General features: G+C 36.1%; 1 pseudogene; it reads left to right on the top strand.

Annotated features, from left to right (window-relative positions):
* Positions 1–5,879: 5,879 nt before the first annotated feature.
* On the top strand, positions 5,880–6,129 carry LOC125996526 (40S ribosomal protein S27-like; annotated as a pseudogene).
* The last annotated feature ends 3,963 nt before the right edge of the window (positions 6,130–10,092 follow it).

Raw genomic sequence — 10,092 nt, 5'->3', positions numbered from 1 at the left:
TTAAAATCTATTTATTCTCTTTCATACATGTGTATAGGAAAGCCATACAATGTCTCCTATTTTGTATTCTGCCAATTTATTATAAAAATCTTTTATTAGTTTTTAGGATTCTCTAAATACAGTATCATGTCATCTTGACTTCTTTCACATCTGGATGCCCTTGATATCTTTTCTTGTCTAATTGCTATGGCAAGTATTTTCCATACTATATTGAATAAAAATAATGAGAGTGGGCTAACTTTTTTTGTGCTTGATCTTGGAAAGAAGGTTTTTTTGTTCTCCCCATTGAGTGTAGACTGTTTTCCATGGCATTGTAGTGAATAGTTATAACTATTAAGGTATGTTTCTTTAACTCCCATTTTATTGAGAGGATTTTTTTAAATCTTGACTGGTTGCTGGATCTTATCAAATACTTTCTCTGCATCCATTGATATATTATATGACTTTTATTTATTCTCATATTGACATGGCATATTATGTTAACTGTATTGCATATATTAAATTATCCTTGACCCTCACCAGGATTAATCCTATTTGGTCATGGTATATGATTTCCTTAATGAATTACTACATTCTATTTGCTAATATTTTGTTGAGGATATTTGCATCTGTGTCCATCAAGAATATCTGCCTGTAATTCTTCCTTTTGTGGTGCCTTTGTCTGATTTTTACATCATGGTGATGTTTGTTTCATAGAAACTGGGAGTTTTTCTGTTTCTTCAATTTCCTGAAAGAGTCTGAAAGGGATAGGCAATAGGTTTGATTTGAAGATTTGAAAGACTTCACTAGTAAAATACATTTAAGCCTCAGCTTTTGTTTTTGAAAGGCTTTTGATTATCATTTTAATTTTCTTGACAGTGGTAGATTTGTTTAGGTATTCAAATTGGTTCAGAATTGGGAGGTTTTGGCTTGCCCTGACATCATTCCTTGGGTCTGAGTGTCAAGGGCACCCTTGTGAATTGGGGTGGGGGGGTGTAGAGGTTGCCGTGGCAACAGAGCTTTTTTTTGCATATTGCAAAAAAAAAAAAAAAGAATTGGGAGGTTTGATGAGTTCATTAAACATTTCTTCTAGGTTCTCTCATTTAATGGCACAAATGTTCTCAAAGTAATCACTGGTGATACTTTGACTTTCTGTGTGTCAGTTGTGATGTCCTCCCTTTTATATCTCATTAGGTTTTCTAGAATTCTCTTTCCTTGTAAATGTTGCTAGGTTTTTTGTTTGTTTGTTTGTCTTTTGGGGTTTGGGTTTTTTTTGGCGGGGGAGGTGTTGGGTCACACCCGGTGGCGCTCAGTGGTTACTCTTGGCTCTGCATTCAGAAATCACTCCTGGCAGGCTCGGGGGACCATATGGGATTCTGGGATTCGAACCACTGTTCGTCCTGGATCAGATGCTTGCAAGGCAAATGCTCTACAGCTGTGCTATCTTTCTGGCCCCACTAAGGTTTTTTTTTTTAATCAATTTTGTTTATTCCTTTACAGAAACACATTCTTGATTTCATCCATCTTTTGAATTATTATTTTGGATTTCAGTTTTTTAATTTATGTTCTAAGTTTTATTATTAATTTACCTGACTACTTTGTTCTTATTTTATTGATAACTTTCAGTTTCTTAAATTGTGCAGTCAAGTTATTTTTGTGTATTTTTTTCTTCGTTCTGAATAAATAGCTATGAACTTCCCTCTTAACACTGCTTTTGCTGCAACCAAAAGTTCTTGAAGTTCATATCCATATTCTCATTTGTTTCCAGGAATATTTTTATTTCCTCTCTGACTTTCTGATGGTTAAGCAATTAGCTATTTTCTAGGTGTTTGAGTTATTTTCCATTTCTGTTTGTGGTTAACTTTTATTTTCAAGGCTTCATAGACTGACTTAAAGAATGGCTTATGGGATATGTAAAGTGATATATAGACACATATATTTATATATATTAGTATATCTATTGATTGTATAAATACTTTTATAAATAATGTAATATATGACATTATATATTATATACCATATATTATATATTATAGAGAATTACATATAAGATATAATTTAAACATATGCTATATATTAGTATATATATTGATTTTATTGATATATATTAGTATATATTTCAATAACTTTAATATATTCCTTCAAAAAAGTATTTCTAACTGAGCTTTGCTGTAATCTATCAAAAGTGACAGAGCAATATTGAGTTCTCCAATTATTATTGTGTTGCTAATAATGTGTTTCTTCAACATAAAGCAGTTGTTTTAAGTATTTTTCTGGCCTCTCACTTCATTAATGTAAACTGAGGAGTGTGAGTTTTTCAAAATGTTCATATTCCTTGATCAATAAGAAATAAACCTACTGTCTTATAACCTTTATGAGCCTGAATTCTATGTCACTTGATAAGAGTATGGTCATCCCAAACTTTTTGAGAGGGTGTTTGCTTGGATGATTGATTTTCAACCTTTTATTTTGAGCCTATGTTTTCTCTGACTATTTAAATGTGTTTCAATCACTCAGTAGAATGTTAGTTTACATTTTCTTATGTAACTTTTCAGTCTTTGTCTCTTAATTGTTATGTCCATTGACATTGTAAAAGATAATGTCATGAAGTTTTGAGTCCTCTATAGATGTTTGTTGTATTTGTGGGGTTCATTTTGTTTTAAAATAACCCCTTTAGTTCTCATAAAGGTAGTTTTGAGTCTATGAATTTCCTGAGTTATTATTAATCTAAGAAAATATATAAAGGCTTGAGTCTATGAATTCATTACCTATTTTTTATCTATAAAATTTTGTATTGTTCCACAAGTCTGAATGATTGTCTAGTTCAGTAAAGTATTCTTGTCAAGACATTAATTTCATAGAATTTTTTTCACTTTATCCCACAACTGTCTTCCATTGCTGATAATTTCCTTTGGTTACTTCACTGTAAATCTTAAGGATACTTCTTTATATTCTTTTTCTTTTTTTATATTGCTGATTTTAGTATTTTTTTTTCTTTCTATGGCTTTCATCATCATGATTAGAGTGTACCTTGGGTTTTTATTTGGGTCTAATTAAGCTAGTACCATTTAGGCCTCCAGGATGTTTGTGCCTGCATCTCCTGCTCTTGAATCTTATCAGCAATAATGTTTTTTTACTGTTATTTTTTATAAGGATTGTCTTTCTGGCTCTCTGGTACCCCAGTAATTTTTAAGTTGTTTTTCTTTAATTTATATCAAAATTCTTTTTTTATTTGTTAGTTATTTTGAGACCATTTTCCATCTTCTATTGTTGTCCAGAAGTAGTCTACGTTTCATCCTTGAGTTCAGTGATTTTATCCTCAGCAGTTGTTTCCCTGATTGCAGAACTTCTAGAAAACTTTTCATTTCATTGTGGTAAGTAAAACCTGATAGTTTTATGGTTTTGTCATGCCTGTTTGTATTTTTCTCATTTCTGCTCTCATAACTTCTTGGAATTCATTGAACATCATAAATATTTCCACTCCATAATCCTTTTCAAGATATTATATAGGGGTTAGTTCTGATTGGGTCTTCAGAGTTATAGTTTTCGCCCATTACTTGGAGTAGGTTTTTTTTTTTTTTGCAATTTATTACAATGGTTCCTTTTGTACTCTGGAAATATATCTTTTATATGACACTTTCAGAGTCTTCTCCACTTCTAGGGATGTCTTGGGAGAATTTTGTGAGTGTGGAAGACTATCTTGCAGTCATGTTATTATCTGCCTACTCAGGAAATTATGTCTCTGGACATTGCCTCTGACCAGTGGTGAGGTGGGTGGAGGATGTGCCACGAGTCTCGTTTGTTCAGGTAGATTGGACCCTACATGGGCTCATGTGCTGGTGTCTTAGGCACCCACTGAAGAATTCAATTTAAATTTCTAATATCTTTGTTGGAATTCAGTGTATAAATGTATCATTTATTTATTCAATCATCTACTTTACCCCCCCCCTTTTTTTTTGAGTGCTTGGGGATACACCCAGCAGTGTTCAGGGATTACTTTGGCCTTTGAATCATGGATTACTCTTGGAGATGCTCTGGGTATGTAGTACTTGAGATTGAAACAGGGTTAAAAGCATGAAAGGTGAGTGCCTTATCCCTTGTGCTGTATCTCTAGTCAAATCCAGTAATCTTTTAAGAAGATTTCAGTTGCTTACATCTTTTAGCTATTGTAATTTGTAATAAAATTGTGGCTTGATATAACTTTTTATGGTAATGTTTTTTTTTATTTCTTTTTTCAAATGTTTTAACCTTTTTCAGATAGATATATTTACTCAGAGATGATTGCTGCATCTTGTGGTAGCTCTATCTTACCTTCTTAAAGAAAAAAATCCATGCTATTTTCTAATGTGCAAGGCCTATAGAAAAATCTCAGGGAAATTTTTTTACCCCCATTCTTTTTTTCCAATTTATTTTGTTTTGGGGCCACCCAAGTTGTACACAGGGTCTTTTCCTGGCTCTGCACTGTGGAACTACTCCTGGCATGTTTGTTGGACTATATGAGATGCCCAGGATCGAAACCAGGTTGATCATGTGCAAAAAAGGTATCCTGCACACTATTTTTCCCAGCCTATTTCTTCTTCTTCTTCTTCTTCTTCTTCTTCTTCTTCTTCTTCTTCTTCTTCTTCTTCTTCTTCTTCTTCTTCTTCTTCTTCTTCTTCTTCTTCTTCTTCTTCTTCTTCTTCTTCTTCTTCTTCTTCTTCTTCTTCTTCTCCTCCTCCTCCTCCTCCTCCTCCTCCTCTTCTTCTCCTCCTCCTCCTCCTCTTCTTCTTCTCATCCTCCTCCTCTTCTTCTTCTCCTCCTCCTCCTCCTCTTCTTCTTCTCATCCTCCTCCTCCTCTTCTTCTTCTCATCCTCCTCCTCTTCTTCTTCTCCTCCTCCTCCTCTTCTTCTTCTCCTCCTTCTCCTCCTCTTCTTCTTCTTCTCCTCCTTCTCCTCCTCTTCTTCTTCTTCTCCTCCTCCTCCTCTTCTTCTCCTCCTCCTCCTTCTCCTCTTCTTCTTCTTCTCCTCCTCCTTCTCCTCTTCTTCTTCTTCTCCTCCTCCTTCTCCTCTTCTTCTTCTCCTCCTCCTCCTCCTATTCTTCTTCTTTTTCTTCTTTTAAAAAAAGTTGTCAATTTAAAATAGTCAATTTATAGTGCAGTTTACAAAACTTGCAACAATAGTTTTGGGTATTGAGTGCCCCATCTTCAATAAAATTGTCTTTGTCATCACCCTTATCCATGATACAATAATTTTTATCCTCTGGATCCACAGAGAAGTTGCCTAAGAAATCACAGCCCAGACATTCTGGGCTAGGATCTTCCAGCATAGGTTCATTATTTGTTAATGTTTCAAGGCCCTGTGGCCTATCCCTTTGACTTACTTTTTCTGGGAAGAGAATAGTCCCAAGTAGTTCTCAAGAGACCTGAAATTCCCACCTGAGATTCTCAGTCAACCAGGCTGGTGGTTAAATGCAAGAGTCTGAGGATGTGCTACTCTTAAGGCTCTGTGTTACTGAGGATACCCTGGGCCACTTCACAGTGCCCAAACACCTCAGACTGTTCCTGGCACAGCTTGGTAAACCATTTAATGCCAAATATCAACTGAGATAGCCTACATACAAGTGGAACACCTTGACCTCTGTACTCTCTTATCCCCTTTAGCTTATGCTTTATGTGAATTCTATTAAAATCTAGGCTCTAAGCCTTCTCCGGTTTTTTATGCTAAGAGTTGTGTGTTCTTACTTTCCCTATCTTTTCTCTACCATACTCCATCTTTTAGTATTTTTCACAAACATTTCTGGGGAACACAGAGCAACTCTTCCCCAAATCTGTTCCCTGAAAATCCCTCACCTCTATGAGTGCAGTGTCTAATATTTGGTATCAGGGAATGAAACTACCTTTCTGGCAGTGATTGTATACCCATAAAAATATGCCTCTGGCCAAAGGTCTTCACCTCTTACTGGAAGAGAATAAGCAGCAGCATAAGAAGCTGTGGCTCAGAGCATCCTCTTGTATTTCATGACTGTAAACTTCCCAGGCTGTTAAAAAAAATTACCATTATCTTCAACCATTCACAGAGGGTTGTTTTGTATGTTGGCTGCCCCACTGTCCTCTGTTAGTTCACAGGAGGAAAAGCAAGGCTTATAGAAGGATGCTCATTCAGGTGGAAGTAATACTAAAAGCTCTCTGAATAAAGATGAATAGGAAACCATTCTAATAAATACATATTGGATACATCCTGTTTATTGTCTTGTTTTATTGGTAGAAAGTTCCTGCCTCCATATTAAGGCAAAGCCAGAAAAATAGACTACTGGTGTTCAATTTGTGAACAAAAATCAAGGCAATTTTAAAGTCTTTTGATGCTAACACTATTCCGAGGGTTAAGAGGGAATCTGGTAAGAATCCATGAGCTTCTGGAGGACACCTGAATCTTCACATTGTTCTACACATTGGCCTGAACAAAAGTATATTTAAATCCAGGATATATGGCTATGTTTAAGTAAATTTTTGTGACCATTCAATAAAAATACCTGCAAAGATCATTCAAATCCCAGCTCTCTAAAAATTGTTTCTAGATAAGTGTAAGGGATAAATTTTACTTATTTGGGTTTGTGCCCATTTCCAGTTTCTAGCCCTCATTTCTTCCTTTCAGCTTACCAAAAGATATTGAAATATTCCAATATTTGGAATACCTTTTCCATTTTCTATACACGTTTACCTGAAGTATCATGCTTTTGTCAACAAATTTCTAATTAGTGATGGTGATTAAACGTAAAACATTTTTCTGTGGACCACTAATGGCCTCTTAAATCTTGATACCCCTGGCTTTTTCACCCAGAAAGTCATTTTGTCAATTTTATGCACATTTTCATATATAACCTTAATAAAACGGTGCCTTTTAGGGGCCAGAGTTATAGTATAGAGGGGTCCTCAAACTTTTTAAACAGGGGACCAGTTCACTGTCCTTCAAACTGTTGGGGGGCCAGATTATAGTAAAAACAAAAATTATGAAGAAATTTCTATGCACACTGCATATATCTTATTTAGAAGTGAAGAAACAAAATGGGAATAAATACAATATGTGGCCTGCGGGATGTAGTTTGAAGATCCATGGGAGGGTAGACAAGTATTTTTTTGAAAATGCTTAACATAGGCTAGATTCAAATACTCCAGATTCTTTGAGCCAAGGAGTGGTTCTTCAGCTCAAAACCAGAAGTAATTCTTGAGCAATGCCTGGTGTGGCCCCCAAACAAACAAAGAAAGAAAAACTTTCATTTAACATGTGGTTTTTCATATAAAAACACAGAAACAAAGGAAACAAAAATAGAGCTCCAGGGAGCTTTGCAACTTGGGACTTATTGTAATACTCATCTCTCTGATATTCCTTACTTTTTTTCATTTGCCACAACCATCCCTGCTCTGGCAGCAAGAAACCCTATGTCTGTTGTATTCCATTAAGGAACAAGATGAGGTTACCAACAGTAAGATTTTAAGTAGTGCAAATCCAGGTGATATTTGAAGAGAAGAAATTAATTTGATAGTTTATATTCAAATTAAGTTTCTCCTCTATCTGAATGCTAGTAAACAGCTGTAAACTATAGCAGATGTGTTGGTGGTGCAGAGAAATTACAGTTTAGAGAGTAAAACAGGGAGGGAAAAACAAGATGTCAAGAGACCCAAAACCTCCAGGGGATAGAAGTATCAAGGAACCATAGAAGTTGAGGGCAGCTAGGAGCTCCCATTTACCTTGATTTTCCAGGCTCAATAGAAAATAAAGGACTCAGAAAGATGAGATGCCAGGCTTCCTCATGATCTGAACTCATATGAGTGAGGGATGACTAGGAGTTTCTATTTACTCTTCCTTCTAGGAACTCAACTTGAAATGGTGGGTCCATTTTAATAGAAAGGTTATCAGGTTTTCTCATGCTCTGAACTTTGCACAGTAACTGTGGGGAAGAGATGAACATTTAGAGCATCATAGAACTCCCATGCATTTCAGCTCTTTCTTCCTATAGCATAATAGGCCCAACTCAGTTCTGTCTCAGTATCAGAAGATGCCATGCCAGTTATCACACTCCCAGATTGGTAGGAATGTACAAAACTGTGTGTGGGGCCCTGGAAGGCCATAGTATATGCTAGAAAATGTGGCTGTGGTCATTGTTTCAAGAACAGGGAATATCTGTGGCCTACTTAATATAGAAGGAGGGCCCAGGGTAAAAAGGACTTGTCTGATGTCTTGGAATTTTTCTCTTAAGAAAAAGCCAAGTCTGAATACAGACAGCCAAATGGGTAATTCTACTTTATACTGAGAAAAGTACACAAACTATCCTAATCAGGCCGCAGTAGAGCTAAACTCTGGAAGATGCTGTCTCTAGGGATAATTCAATTACTTAAATCATCTGTCTTGCAAAGGGAAAACTCAGTTCGATTCCTGGTGCACCGCCTGCTAGAAGGTGTAACTGACAGTGAGAATTAAAACTAAAACAACTAAAAATAAATAAAGCTAAACTGATACAGCCACGTGTGAGATCTATAGTGAACTCTCTTGAAGAACTACAACTAGAATATGTGTGAGCAGCACAGCTGAAATGTATGACTCCTGTGAGCAACCACAACTCAGTGTATGAGCATCACAGCCAGGTTTATGTGACTAATTGTTACAACAGCATTGAAAGGGAAAAAGTTAAACCCCAAAGACGTCCTATAAAATCATGTTCTGTCACCTCCAAAGGCCAATAGTGATCACTTTTCAACCCCCAGTGCTCAGGGTTCTCTTTCAGCTGAAGGTTTGTTTACTCTCCCTATATGTGTAGAACATAGGCCCAGAGATGGGGTATAAACTAGGCAGATCCTGATATCATAGTTCAGGTACTAAAATGAGTGGATCACAGATTTGGGCAACTAGCTTGCCACTGGACTATTTCCCTCATTGACTTAGCAGTCACTAAGTGTCATTTATGACAGAAGATGTAGATTAAAAAAAAAAAGGACAGAGCTTGGGAATTCTCTAATTAGAAGCTAAACAAACTTTACATTCTCAAGTTAGACTCAATAGCACCTCCTCACTTATGGATACCATAGCAGCTTGCCTCTATACAGCTTCTGCTTACTCCTTTTAAAATATTAGGGCCAGAAGATAGTTTCATGGATAAGTTCAGTTCTCAGTTTTGAGTCCCTGCACCTCGTGATTCATTGGAGCACAAGTATTCTCTGATGATGCTGTTCTAGGACCTGCAGGGCCTGTTCTAGAACCCAGGCAGGCCTGAGTATCCCTAGGACTGCAGGTTATAAAGAATATAGCATCCTTGGACCCTTGTATGAACCATTGACCAAGCTGGCAGAGAATTGCCTGTTGTGACCCTCAACATGCTGAGCACTGCTTAGGAAACTTCAATAAATATTTATGTATGTAACTGCGATCAGTGATGTTGTAAAGTATATGCCTGGCTTGTATGAGACAATGGGATCCCTGGAATCTTGCACCCACATCATATATATACATGTAAATATATGATTGTGAATAAAATATATGATCTGTTTAACACATATTTTTAGGTCAAAGCCATAAAACTCATCTCCTACTCTTCTCTACCATGGTGCTGACATTCAGTCTCTCTTCCCTATTATATGGCAGTTTATAAAGACTTGAATCTTAGAATCACCTTCTGGTGTTTGGTGATTTGCTTTTTCTTAATAATTTAAGATGTATCATGTGTTCCATTGATATATTGATATATATTTGACATATATTTGATATATATACATAAATATTTGTATATTTATGTATTATGGTACAATTGCCTTATGGTTTTATTTGACACATTACATATAAGAGCTTAACACATTTGTCTGCATTTGTCATTTAGTAGATTAAATCTCTGTGACTATTTGCCTCTTGTACATGTCTGTACCACTTAAACAACATAAATCTTCCTCATCCCCTAGTAATCACTCTTTTCCTCTATGTTTTTGTTTGTTTGGGGACTACACCCAGTGGTGATCAGAACTAACTCCTGGTTCTACATTAATGGATCATTCTTGGTGGATTCAGGAGAGACCATATAGGATGCTGGAGATTGAACAAGGTTGAACCATGTGTAAGACAAACACCATACCAACTATATTATCACTTCTGC

Source organism: Suncus etruscus, chromosome 18 (assembly GCF_024139225.1).
Source record: "Suncus etruscus isolate mSunEtr1 chromosome 18, mSunEtr1.pri.cur, whole genome shotgun sequence".
Classification (NCBI taxonomy): domain Eukaryota; kingdom Metazoa; phylum Chordata; class Mammalia; order Eulipotyphla; family Soricidae; genus Suncus; species Suncus etruscus.
This window is presented reverse-complemented; position numbering and strand designations above follow the sequence as displayed.